At 34.9% G+C, this 14,162-nt stretch overlaps 2 pseudogenes; both read right to left on the bottom strand.

The window, feature by feature from the left end:
• Positions 1 to 1,490: 1,490 nt before the first annotated feature.
• LOC149569490 (DNA-directed RNA polymerase II subunit 2 pseudogene) lies at positions 1,491 to 4,331 on the bottom strand (annotated as a pseudogene).
• Positions 4,332 to 7,554: 3,223 nt separating this feature from the next.
• Positions 7,555 to 9,111, bottom strand: LOC149569489 (DNA-directed RNA polymerase II subunit 2 pseudogene; annotated as a pseudogene).
• Positions 9,112 to 14,162: the final 5,051 nt, after the last annotated feature.

The following is a 14,162-nucleotide window of genomic DNA, read 5'->3' as shown; positions in this document are numbered from 1 at the left end:
AAGGCTTCCTAGAATCCACTGATGTAATCATTGATGGGAAATTTAAATAACTAAATGATGTTTCACTCTTCATCAAATCGCAACGCCACAAAAAGTGCACTCATGCGAGACAAAGAATTATGCAAGCACAATTTGGTGATTTCTCCTCAAGTTCAATACGTCAGTGGAATTCAAAAACCTATAGCAAACACCAAACCTAAAAGATTGCACAACCAAAAACAATGCAATAAACCTTTCGCTCAATCACAATCTCATGAATAAAATTCACAAAAATATGACACATTCAAGCAAGAATCACTACACTCCAAATGCAAGCACCAAAACCATAATTTTATTCCATAATAATGGCGGCCCTTGTTACATTTTACAATGGGGTATTTATAATAAATCATCTCCTCAATTTTTGTTGAGAGTGAGAGATATCTTCATGCAATAGAATTCTCTTAAAACATTAAAAAGAACTAAATATATACAGACTAACAATTAATCTAGTGCCTAGAGGGATTCCATCCATATTTTATTCATTAATTGGATGCATGAGCCCTTTAAATGTCAAAAATAGAGAAATCATGATAGAGAAAGTAGGAGGAAGCCTTCAATCAAAGTAGGAGTGTCTGGACGTGCCAAAAATAGAAGGTGATCCTTCACTAGGCCTATGTCAAAGTTAAACTGTCGTCAGAATGAGTTCCTCATGCGTGGAAAGTGTTATTTTTGTAACTATTAGTTAACTATCAATGCACCTCTAAATTTTGGACCTATGTACCTATGGATCTACACACCTAAAAAATGTGGAGCTACATACCTTTAGAGGTGCGCACCTTAATAGCTCAAATGGCCAAAAAATTAGAGTTGTCAATTTTGAAAATGGTTTCTAGGTTATGCTCAAATAAGGTTTTAGATCACTTTTTGTGTACATACTTTGCCCCTTTTTGATGATTTATACCCTCTTTATAGCCAATCACTTTCATAAACTTGAACTCCTTCTACTTCTTCAATCTAAAATCCCAAGGCACCTGTGTTGAATCTTGTCATTAATAGCTGCATAAGATGAGGAACCTATTTCGCTTCACATGTCCAACCTCTATATCTTTGACCTTTTTCTTCTCTCCAATTGCCTTATCCTTCTCAGTGAGAAACCAAGTGATCCAGATGATCAAATGTTTGAAACTTTTCATATTTTTTTTACAAGATTTTCTAGGCATTTTTAAATGGCTTTTTCGAAGATTTTTTGCTCAAAATTTCAAGTCAAAACCTTCATCAGTCCCTAAAATTGGGTATCCAAGGGCTCACTATTTTAGGGATTAAAATTAGATCTTTAGTTCTTCTTTCCAACGGTGTAAATGGTTTTGAATTATGAGCTCCAAGTCAAAAGTTATGACCCTGACAAGTTAAGGATGCCTTTTTAACCTACAAAAAGAAGAAAATATTAGTCTGTAGAATTGAAAAATGCTTAATTAAGACACACCCTAATGACATCAGAATAAAAAACACTAAAAACTAGTTGTGTAGTGCACGGGAGGTGAATGGGAGGTGTGGTGGCATGCGTGGTGCAAATGAATGTGTAGAGGAGTGGAGTGTCCAGTGCGATGTGCAACACATTGTGGTACGCATGACGCATATGAAACACACGCTCGGTCTAATCTTTTGTTTCCATAATGATCTTTGTCATCTTTTGGTCGACGACCAAGAGCACATAATAAAAGTTGATGGATGATGTATCCAAAAAAAGTAAGCTTTCTTAGTTTCATTACTCCTACACCAACATGAGGCAGCATTTCCTTCTAAAGAATGTCTTTTACATACTTTATATGCTTTTCTTTGGTAACACCAACGATTGATCCTTGCTTCCCAATATAATCCAAGGTAACCTATTGGTTTTGAATTATGAATGCCTCCTCCAATGATGGTCTGAACAACTCCATCATTGTAGCATCACTAAAGTCGTAGCATATATGCTCTAGAAAATCTTTGTCAGCAACAAACCCAAGGGCTCTAAAAACAATAATAATTAGAATGTCCGAACGAATATAAGGCAATGTTGCTCAGATAAAATGCCCAGATGAACCCCCTTTGGACTTGCTCTTGAAAGCATGCGCATAAACATGCTACTTGGTGGTCTATTTTGTGCTTCAACCATAGACCTCACCTTGGAAACATAAGAAAATTTGTTTGGTTGACGTTTCTTAAAAACATAGACATGATTTGTGCAGATTTTTTCTTGAGCAATTAGAACCTTTTCACTACCATTTATTATGCAACCTTGGTCATATGGACACTCCCCAAGCTCATGGAGATCCTTTTCATTGTTGGAGATAATGTACAATATGTAGAATGCAACATTATTGGTACCTTCCCAATAAACACTTTTGTAAGATCTTGTTTATCTGCTAGCTCTTCACAATCAAGTCCATTTCTGAAAACACGTTTAGTAACATCAACATATAGTGGGGCTGAGTAGGTCAAATTCCTTAAACGAGCTGCTTTGGGAAATAATGTAGCTGTTTCCCCATCAGATTCTGTCATCATAGGTTTGTTCAAATATATCTGACCAAATCTTATCTTAAAAATAGTCAGGAGACATTTGGTGATTGACTTATATTTGACTCATCTGCATTCAATGGGGAGCTAACATCTTGACATATAGCAACTATGACATGAATCGTCTGTATCATGAGTGGTGCATATAGCTTGTGTTCCCTTCACTGCCATTAACATCTTAGGAACCCAAAATTCCCAATTTGAGTTGAGAACTGTGTAATCTGTAGTGAATTTAATGGACGATTAAATCATAGTGTTATTCATCTTTTCTAGGCTATGCTCATGCCAACTGAGGTCATTGAGTTTGTATAAGGAAGTACGGGGAACTTGACCATTGATTGGTGTTTAGCTCATTTCATCAAATAGTTGGCTTGTACTCCTTTGTATTCTTTTACATCTACCCTAACTTTCATCGAATTGAAAAAAGTTTATGCTACTAGCATCATTGGTGAATGATCAGGCAATACAACTTCAGACTTGTTACTCCACTGGCATGTAGACACAAGAAAACTTTCTGCTGATTCCTTGCAAGTGCCTGAAGATCAAGATCTATCATCATCATTTCATCTTATAAAGGACATCAATTGGAGTACCATTTCTTTGCCAGGTTGGGATCTACAGCCTACCCAAATAATGAGACTTTTAAGACAACCCACCCAGCTAAAACAATGAAGGCCATGGAAGGAAAACCCAACAAAGATTTCTTATCCTAGAGGAGACCTTAGGCCTAGACACCAGATTGACTAGACTGACTTGACATGACCATGTGACTCAATATTGCCAAAAAAAATGGGTGACTTAAAGTCAGGAAACAGTTGGCTCTGACTGGGGAATATGTACTACAAAGTGCATAGAGAATCCAACATCTCTAGTTAAACAAGTGCCTTTAGCATTGGGTTGTGGAGTCTAGACCAAAGATCAATGAGAAAATGCATATAGGGAGGGCGGAGGGGAGCAGGGAAGACTAAAACAAAGTGAGAGAAAACAACCACAATAGACTAAGAAAGAAGAAGCTACACTAGACAAACCAAAATTGGAAGGAAAACTTATTTACAAAAGGTGAGGAGACCTCACCAATAGGACCAAAAGCAAGTAAAGATTCAAATGTGGCCATTCACAGGAAGAGAAAAATATGAACCTCTTCTGAATAGAGGAAGATACTCCATCAATCTGAAACAACATTGGTAACCTTTAGCCACTCCTTCACTGTTGAACTTAAGCCCCAAAGCTATCTACAACATGATGACCCACAAGACCTTTCCAAGTAGCCATGCCTCATCAAATACTTCTATTTCTTCTATACTTGCCTGCATACTATCTTTCACATGCTCCATCCTGTTTTGTGAAGAAGAAAACTCACTGGACTCTGAAAACATCATTGAATCATACTTACCTCTATTATCCTCAACCTTGTCACTTATAACAAAGATATCAATATTCAAATCCAAACTGGTAGGATATTCAAGCAATTCCAAATGGACTGCTTGAAAACACTCACATCTGTTTACTCCATTATAACTCTTAGTAAAGATATCACCTTTCAAATCAGAATGAACATAACTAGAAAATTGAACAGCTTCTTGAAGTGAACTAGCATCATACCAATCACAGGCTCTATCATTAGCAACTTCAGATTTCAAAATGGGGTTGAAATTGAAGGTTTCTCCATTTGCTACAGCGTGCATCCAAACTAAGACATTTTCTTCATTTTCTATAGCAAGATGTTCATCTGAATCCACAATTTCAATATCTGGATTAATTATGGAAGAGGACTCACATATGATTGGCACCATAACTTGATTAGATTTTATTTCAAGATTAGAAAAATCTTCATTTATTTCTCTGTCTTGCTACAATACTTCATTTACATGCTCAGAATATGTTGTTGCATTGATTTCTTCAACATTATTTTCAATAAGTTGGATATCTTTTTCATCCACACAAAATTGATTAGCAACATCTAGCATTGTATCATCTTCAAAACAAAATGTTTCAAGAATCTTATCTTTATCAGTCATAGTGAAAAAGGAATCATCACTATTATGTTCTTCCATAGCATCAAAAATTCCATTTTCAAAAATTCCATCAGCCTTAGAATAGTTTTCTGGAAAACACTTTGAAAATCATCCACATTCTTTTCAACTAATTCACATCTTTCATCAATACAAGGAAATGAAAACATAGATACATTTTCAATTTTGTTTACCTTTTCTTCATGATCTTCAAGAATCTCCATAGGCTAGAAATGTTCTTTTTGCCAGTGCCTCTTCCAAGGTAATTCATTATCACTTTCATCCATCTCATAAGAAGTTACATTCTCAGACTTAGTATGATGACCATTACAACATAATGCAGCCAGCACATTTGTTTCAAGACAATTTTCAGGAAGACAACAATTTGAAGCATGATCCCCATTTATTTCTCTTTCAATTTTGCTTATCAACTCTTCGACCATATATTCAGATTTGACAAAACATGTTTCCACTTTTTCTTCAAGACACATAGATTCTAATATAGTATCATCACAAACCTTTGCAACTTGAAAATAAGTTTCTCAACAATTTTCAATTGAATTCAACTCTTCATGTTTTGCATTAACTATCTGATTATTCTCATCAGAGACTTCATGCAAAGGTTTACCTTTATTTTCTTCAAATCTAAAACTTTTAAAATCAGAGGTAAATGAAGGAATGGAAGAAAATTCTGTGTCAACTATTCTTACCGATTCTTCATCATTGAGAAGGCTGTCTGAAAGTTGTGCTTCTAGGAAACCAGGTTTCTCTTACTATTTAGAAATCAAACCATTGGTTGATATGATCTCTTCATTCTTCTTATTGATTCTATCCACTTTAGGAATGCTTTCTGCAACTTCAATGATTTCAACATGCTGGACTGAAACTGATTCTTTTGTTTGCAGTTCTGAGAGCGGTTCTAGATTCATACTTACTACATTAGGTTTAGCATTAGGAGAACAAGTCTCATTTCCAACCTTAAATGATGGATCTAAAGGTGTAACTAATGATTCCACAGGAAATACTGTTGAGAAGCAAGGAATAGTAACAACCTTTTCTTCTTCTTGTGATGGTTCAGGCTGGAAATGCTTTTCATGCTTATTACTTTCTTCATGCTGATGGCTCATCCATGGTAACACTAAGGATGAAGAAAATTTAGGCTCTCTTAAAGCAGCGAAGATGGGGGGAGATAAAGCATCCTTTTTAGAATTCACATCAGTGCTTTTCTATCTAAACTCCTGGAGAACATAGAATCTCTTTTCAATCAGCTTCAAAAATTCTCTAGACTGATGGTCTTGAGCTCTACTCAAGTTATTTCTTGTGGCATAATTGATACTCTCTTTAAATTGACTCCAGAGTTGTTGAAGCATAGGATCATCATCAATCACAATCTCTTTAATAGATGGTGAAAATCTCTTTTTATATTTTAAACCATTTCTCAGAGGAATTTGACCTTGATACATTTCTTGAGATTATTTGCACAATAGAGTAAAAAAAATCTAAATCAAATTTATTGAAAGATAATGATGTTACCTCGATCATGAACAACCAATTTTCCAGATAGTTCTTCAAAAAATTGTTCTTATAGCCAAGATAATAAAGTTTCTAAGAATGAAAGCACTGGACTCTTCAACCAGAAAATATGAGAATAAAAATGGAGTTGCTAACTTCTTGTAGAGATAACAATAATACTAAGGAAGTAAAATCTAAACACTGATCTTCTTTTCCAGTCCTCAGTGGAGTTGCCAAAAATATGTTGGTAAACAGATTGTCCTTTTAAATAAACTCTCCAAATACCCAAATCTGAAAGAACAATTAGATGCCAACAGTTGGATAATCTATCATGAGATTGATAGATTTCCTTTGAATTGGAAGGTACAACTCCCTTATGAAATGATATGCAATGAATTTTTTTTATTGCCTAAACTAACTGGATACGTTCTTAACTTGAGAACAAAAGAGGAAAATCGAGTCAATCCTAGGCAAGATTTACTCAGGCAAAATTTAGATCCTAAACCTAGCCAACTTTGAGAACTCACACATCTTATGACTCCTCAGCTTTGGTGATGCAATAATGTTGTTAGTTATGCAAATGCAGCGACATGAAGTTAAAAAGAAAACATCTGAAACTTTGCAACATGAACAGATGAAAGTACTCTGATCTATCACCCATTCACCATTTAGCTAAGAATGCAAGAAAGTGTTTAAGACTGATTATAACAATACTCTGATTGGAAGTAATAAAAAAAAAGTGATGCCTAAATGCTCAGATTCATAAGAAAACCTTTCTTGTTTTGAACACATCAAACATAATACTCGGATTACATCTGCTTACAATCTACAGCCAAATCTATTACAAAGAACCAAAATATCCATTTCTAATGCATGAATGAAAATGCAGAAAATTGAATGCTCTCCCCTCTACTCCAGCTCTCTGACTGTATGCAGAAAAAGTAGAACCTATATGCAATGCAATAAAATATCTAAACTAAATGCCTTCTCTTCTATTCCAGCTCTCTGACTGTCTGCAGTCAAGAAGAACACCTTATTCTAAATTCTTTTCAAAATTTATAGACTTCTTTACATCACATAGAGTTCATAAGAACTCATAACCTTCCCTTTTCTTGAATACCAAAGGCCAAGAGAATAAAACATTATAAAAATATAAGGAATATGTATCAATTTCGAACTTGTCCTCTCATTTTTCCAGATCTTCCTTATGAAGGAAACTGAAAAGTTCCTTGTCAAACCAATATGTTTCATTTTCGATAGCAGTCTGTGCATCATAAAAATACAGACTTGCAATGCCTCTGAGATTTTTATTTCCTTAGTCAAGATGAATCCATTAACTGTTGAATCACTTTAACTATCTAAAGCTTTGAATTTGAATCTTCAAGCAACAAATTATCCACCCCTTGATTTATGAACAATTATTTATTTAACACCTTTCCATCTCCGTGATGCTTCAATTAGTAATGTAACTGATTCTTTGGAATCAAAGTGTTTAATAATTTCTTAAGAATACTTTATTTTTGCTCTCTTTGAATCCCATTCTTTTAACTTTCAATACTTTAAACATTCTAATAGTATCGTTCTTTATGGGTTCAAGCAAATTATTTCCCAAAATTTTCAACAATCTTCTAAATATTGGTATTGTTGGAATTGTTGCTGGAGATATTTCCTCAAAATTCTCTGTGATCCATTCTTCCAGAAACTCCAGAATTGGATTAGCAGATGAACCAATAGTGATGTAAACCATTAAGGCCAAATTTTTCACTAGCCCACTAGCCTGTCCTTCAGGAGTTTTTGTAGGACACATCATGCCTCAATGTGAATTATGTAACTGTCTAGGTTTCGCCAGCTTACCTTCATGTCCAATTTGAGAGTTCAACCTTCGTAAATGCGATAGGGTTGACACAAATGTTAGACAATTCAAAACCTGTCTCTAGCCCTTGTCCTTACTTCATTTTCTTGACCCCAATTTCTAGTAGCTAAGGAGTATTTTAAGCCACTAAAGATTGTTTTTGATTTATTTGCAAATTCTAGATTCACATCTTTGCCAAAATCAACACACTTTTGCAAGTAAGACCTCACATACTTGGTCATCTTTCAAAAAAGCATTCTAAACAGTCCTCCAAGTAGAGGGCCAACTAGGTCCAATATTTTGTTCCCATAATGATCTCTGTCATCCTCTAGTCGACAACCAAGAGCACATAATAAAAGTTGATGGATGATGTATCAAAAAAAAAAAAGATTTCTTAGGTTCATTATGCTCTCCTACACCAACATGAGGCAGCATTTCCTTCTGAAGAATGTCTTTTGCATACTTTATATGCTTTTCTCTGGTAACACCAATGGTTGATCCTCGCTTCCCAATATAATCCAAGGCAACCTGCTAGTTCTAAATTACAAATGCCTCCTCCAACGATGGTCTCAACAATTCCATCATTGTAGCATCACTGAAGTCGTAGAATATATGCTCTAGAATATCTTTGTCAGCAACAACCCCAAGGGCTCTGAAAACAATAATAATTGGAATGTTCGAATGAATATAAGACAAATTTTCTCGGATAAATTACCCATATGTACCCCCTTTGGCACTTGCTCTTCAAAGAATGCACACAAACATGCTACTTGGTGGTCTGTTTTGTTCTTCAACCATAGACCTCACCTCGACAACATAAGAAAATTTGTTTGGTTGATGTTTCTTAAAAACATAGACATGATTTGTGCTCATTTTTTCTTGAGCAATTAGAACCTTTTCACTGCCATTTATTATGAACTATCCACCTTGGTCATATTGTTGGAGATAATGTACAATATGCAGAACACAACATTATTGGTACCTTCCTAATAAACACTTTTGTAAGATCTTGTTTTTCTGCTAGCTCTTCACAGTCAAGTCCTTTTCTCAAAACATGTTTAGTAACATCAACATATAGTGGGGCTGAGTAGGTCAAATTCCTTAAACGAGCTGGTTTGGGAAATAATGTAGCTATTTCCCATCAGATTCTATCATCATAGATTTGCTCAGTTAGATCTGACCAAAGCTTATCTTAAAAATAGTTAGGAGACATTTGGTGATTGACTTATATTTGACTCATCTACATTCAATGGCTAGCTAACAACTTGACATCTAGCAACTATGACGTGAATCGTTTGTATCATGAGTGGTGCATATAGCTTGTGTTCCCTTCACTACCATTAACATCTTAGGAACCCAAAATTCCCAATGTGAGTTGAGAACTATGTAATTTGTAGTGAATTTAATGGACGATTAAATCATAGTATTATTTATCTTTTCTAGGCTGTGCTCATGCCAATTGAGGTCATTGAGTTTGTATAAGGAAGTATGGGGAACTTGACCATTGATCGGTGTTTAGCTCATTTCATCAAATAGTTGTCTTGTACTCCTTTGGATGCTTTTACATCTGCCCTAACTTTCATCGAATTGAAAGAAGTCTATGCTACTAGCATCATTGGTGAATGATCAGGCAATACAACTTTGAACTTGTTACTCCACTGGCGTGTAGTCACAGAAATTTTTTTGCTGATTCCTTGCAAGTGCCTGAAGATCAAGATCTATCATCATCATTTCATCTTAGAAAGGTCATCAATTGGAGTACCATTTCATTGCCAGGTTGGGATCTACAACCTACCCAAATAATGAGACTTTTAAGACAACCCACCTAGCTAAAACAATGAAGGCCATGGAAGGAAAACCCGACAAAGATTTCCTATCCTAGAGGAGACCTTAGGCCTAGACACCAGACTGACTAGACTGACTTGACATGACCATGTGACTCAATATTGCCAAAAAAAATGGGTGACTTAAATTTAGGCAATAGAATACTCCAAGCGTATTTCAAGTCACTTTGTAGTCAAAACCTTAGAATCTTGAATCTCCAAGTTTAGTGTGTGTTTAGTGTATAAATTTCCTTCAACATCGATGGATACAGTCTTATCAAAGTCTTCCAACAACATTGAAACAATTTTCCATTCTTTCTGGTTCATTCATGTGAGATCTTGATGGAGGTTGTTCATCAATCACTTGCTTGACTAGATGAGGGAATCAGTTCGAGGGCTCTTGGCAGGGTGTCACTTTCCTTTAATTTCTCGGCAAATTTTGAAGAATCACTCCATCTAGCTTGTAATTTCACTACTTGATGAAGCACTATTTTAGTATGAGATACTTTATTTTGAAATAGTATCTTTCTACCATTCTAGATCTTTAGAATCCTTTAGTCTTAACACCATCCTTTTCTTTTTCTTTTCTTTTTCTTTTTTTCTTTTTATTTTTAATTTCTTTATTTTGTATCTTGACTATGCTTAGACTGTGTAGCAAGGACATCAGTGTCATTTCTTGTATTCGATCTTCAGTGAACATCCCTTGTGTTCCTCTTTTGAACTTTTAGAAGCTCTCAAGCCAAACAATGATCTTTACAACCCTTCAAGAAGATCCCTCCTATTTGAACCAATTGGAGTTTGAATCATCCCTTTTTATCTTCAACTTTTGTTTAAGAACACCTAAGATTATTGATCTATAAATTTGCAAAAGTGTTGTGAACTTGTTGGTCTGTAATCCTGAATTCAAGACTTAAAGTCCCCTTTTACTGCAAGTAACATCCGTTCCTTAGCTTGTATAAGAAACAAAATCATCAAAATGTTTTGACAAATAAATACCTCTTCCTAAAAGAAAACACCAAAACATGGTTTAATGAGATACTTCAAGATAAAACCTTGATTGTACCTAACCCCCAAACTGACATGACTAATAAAGAAAAGAAGTAGACAAAAACAAAACCCAAACAAAAGACTCCACTCAAAGCAAACTAACACCTAACTAGAAAGACTAAAAAGACTAAGAAAAACAAAAACAAAAACAAAAACTTATCACAGAAAACCTTGAATAATAAAAATGTGGGGCAGTTATCAGAAAACCCCATATAGTTCTCAAAAATACTGACTTATCTTTGTACACAAAAAAATAAAGCTTGGACAATCTTGGTTCAAATTCCAGGCACAAATCACACAAAATCAAAAGTTGTGGTAACTCTTTATGTCCATGATTAATGCACAAACAAGTTCTCTTAACTTTAGCATCATATTCAAATTGAAAATCATGAAAGTAAGAGAGATAATGGAAATATATCACCTGATCCAGTGAGTCCCCCACCATAGAAGTACACTCACACATTGTAATTTCTCCTTCTAGTGGTCTTATCTCATGGTACAAAACTTCACGCACACATGGAAACACTTTAGGCTCTGCTTTATGTTTCTTTGGACTAGAAAACTCAATCATCAGCATTCCTTTTGGAATATAGGATTCATTACTATCATTGATCAAGATGTTTTCTACCTCATTCTTCCAAATGGAACCCAAATGGATGTATTCTACATGATTTAGTTATTGCATGGTTTGATATGTGTGTTGAATATGCACAAACAGACATTTCCTCAATCAAGCTTGAGACCAAATTGAGCACTCTATCCATCTTTTCTAATGACAAATCTTGTTTTGAGGGAGGTATCTAATCTTTATCCAATGGAGAATCAATATCATAGTAGGAAGAATTGGTATCTTCTTCTTGATGACTTTGTGATCCAAAAATCTCACCAACCTTGGGATCCTCTGCATTTTCATCACCCTTTGCAACTTTGTGGAATTTTGGAACTTAAAAATTTTATACACCCTCAAAATTTCTTGGCATATCCACACTTATTGTGACATCAATGCTAGGAATAATTTCTTCATTGAATGGGAACACAAACTCCTCTTGACCATCTTCATAATTTAGTCCTCATCTAGATCTATCATATGATTCAAACATCATGGAACTAAACTGCAAAGTTTTTTTCTCCATGATTTGGGGAGGCTGATCTGAAACATCATTGTACCCATATCCATTTTCACTTGGACTCATTCTTGTAATACCATTATTCTCATTGTTGATGCTACTGTAAAGGCCAAAATTTCTGCTTTGGTTTTGAGAATAATTGTTTCAGGCAGAAAGTTGTCTTGGATGATTGCCTTGGTTTCTTGAGGAATTCAACTTTATTCTCACAAGTTCACTAGATAAAAGAGACATCATCTCCTTCATGGCCTTAAACTCTCTAGCCATATTTCTTTCTGCTTTAGCAGATGCAATTGCCTTTTGGGACTCATAGGCTTAATATGTAATTGTTGACATTGGAGCAGCAATAACCTGTTTTGTGAATGCAATAGCCTCTTTGAAGACCTTTTCAATGGTATCAATGTCTCTGGGTGGGAGCCTTCTTAGAAAAATAGAGGTTAATGAATCCATTTTCACAAAATAGATCTGGATGGCAGCCTATTATGGTATAACGTAAGGAAACTCCATTCTTTGATACATCCTATAGAAGCGATGATTAAATTGTGAAATAGTCTCATGGGGATCCCTCTTAATCAAGATGAACTGTTGATATAATATAGCTGGATCAATATAGATCTTGAATTTTTCTAGAAGCTTTCTCTCAAAAGATCTCCAATCCCTTATTTATGTTGGTGGCAGATTGAGGTACCAATTGAATGCCATTTCCCCCAAAGTGTAAGGAAAAAGGTAGCATACCACATCCATATGCTGAATCTAGTTTCTATTACAAATCCTTCTTTGAAAATTTTAAGTTGATCCTCCATTTTTTGTGATTCTCCTAGATGAACCCTAGGAAAAACCTTTCAGGATTTTTGGACAAGTCATGTAATGGTCTAGTTAGGTTCAAAGGTGAACTTTGGGCATTGAAGAAAGACATGGTGCATAATGATGGAAATGTGTGAAGTAGAATGTAAAGCAAATGCTGATGTTGGAATGTGTAATGTGAATGGGTGGAGCTCTTAGTATGCCTTTATCATTGTGATGCTTGTGAAAGTGATTGAGTTGTAGGAACTTGTGTTTATTTTGGAAAAGCACACCTCTAAAGTAGCACACTTTCTAAAAATAATGCACCATAGAGTTTTTCATAGCTACACAGCTGCAGAGTTGCAGATCTGTAGACCTACATAGTTGTAAACCTATAGATCTTCGTATCTATAGACTTATGGACCTAAATTTGTGAAAAACTCAAGAAATTTTCTAAAATTTTGCGAAGTGTAGATTATTGTAGAGGTGTAAAATTCTAAAACTTGGACAAACTCTCTTCCTTTTTGGGAGTCTAAAGGGGCCCCTCCCTCTAGTGCCACTTCTATTGGGTAGTCATTTTACACCAGGTCAATAGTAGGAATCTATTGTACAATTCCTCTCTTGAAAAGCTAATCTTTTTGGGATCAACTCCAAGGTTCAATATTTGTCTTGCGACCTATCAAAATCCACTCAATTGAAGATAAATGTGATTGTTCATGAGGAGGCCTTTACTAGTTCTACTATGATCTTGAAATGAAGTAAATCTATTTGCTATCTCAAAATCAAAGAGAAAAGAACAAAATTTTTGTATTTTCTATTTTTTTAATGAATGCAATTCTACCAATGCAACTAAAATGAGTTCCTATTCTAACAAGGGGTTAGCAAAGAAAATAACAAAACTAAAAGAAAATAACATAGAATTGGAATAACTTGAAATTAAAATCCTAAATGGACATAAGCTATAGAAAAAACATGTTGGGAGTTAAAATTTCAAAGAAATTGGTAGGAAACCAATGAAAACAGGAGCAACACTTCCTAAAAACCACTAATGCAATTGTCGATGGGAAATTTCAATAATCGAATGATGTTTCACTCTTCATCCAATCTCAAGGCCATGGAAAGTGTGCTTATGCAAGACAAAGAATCATCTAGGCACAATTTGGTGATTTCTCCTCAAGCTTGATACATCAAGGGAATTGGTAAACCTATAGCAAACACCAGAACTAAAAGATCACACAACTAGAAACAACACAGTAAACCTTTGGCACAATCACAATCTCATGAATAAAATTCACAAAATTATGAAACATTCAGGTAAGAATCACTACACTCCAAATGCAAGCACCAAAAACATAATTTTATTGCATAATAATGGTGGCCCTTGTTACATTTTACAATGTGGTATTTATAAGAAATCATCTCCTCAATTTTTGTTGAGAGTGAGAGACATCTTCATGCAATAAAATTCTTT

Source organism: Cupressus sempervirens, chromosome 3 (genome assembly GCF_028749045.1).
Source record: "Cupressus sempervirens isolate cs-2001-9-10 chromosome 3, ASM2874904v1, whole genome shotgun sequence".
In the NCBI taxonomy this organism is placed as follows: Eukaryota; Viridiplantae; Streptophyta; class Pinopsida; order Cupressales; family Cupressaceae; genus Cupressus; species Cupressus sempervirens.
This window is presented reverse-complemented; position numbering and strand designations above follow the sequence as displayed.